Consider the following 677-nt stretch of genomic DNA (forward strand, 5'->3'; position numbering starts at 1 on the left):
CTTACAGAGACTGGACTCTGTTTATCATGCATCCTTGTGCTTTATTACAAATGCCAAGTCACTATTGCACCAAATGGTAGGTTGGACCTCACTTTATATGCGCATAAAGATACATTTGTATGTGTTTATCTACAAAGCCCTTTTGGGTAAACTCCCTCTTTACCTCTGTAGTCTGGTCTCCTTCACCACCAGCAGTTACCATACCCGGTCTGCTAGGTGGTTGCTGGTTTTAAAGTCCCCAGAACATTCACAGTATAAGGCAAGACTGCCTTCTCCTCTTGTGCACCAGACGCATGGAATAGTCTACAATCCATGTTAGTGCCACTGAATGAATTTTAAATGTTGATGGGAGACTGTTACAGAGGAGTGTAAATGTTTTTTATTTTTAGGCTGGATCATGTTGTATTGTATTGTTGTATGTTTTAATGATGTAATGTATTGATTGTTGCTGCCTTCAAGGTCTCCCTTTGAAAAATAGACTATGGGTCTCAATGGGCTTTACCTGGTTAAATAAAGGTTAAATAAATTAAATTAAATGCATTTTTGCTGCTCATTATTTCCATAATCTAATAGTACTCGACATAATGCATTATTTACAAAATTATTTGAACGGGGTTTGATTATTTACTTTTGGAAACTATTGGTAATAATGAATTGGCACTGCTTCTGCCGTTCTC

Source organism: Oncorhynchus mykiss, chromosome 25 (assembly GCF_057628025.1).
Source record: "Oncorhynchus mykiss isolate SJ-2025 chromosome 25, ASM5762802v1, whole genome shotgun sequence".
Classification (NCBI taxonomy): Eukaryota; Metazoa; Chordata; class Actinopteri; order Salmoniformes; family Salmonidae; genus Oncorhynchus; species Oncorhynchus mykiss.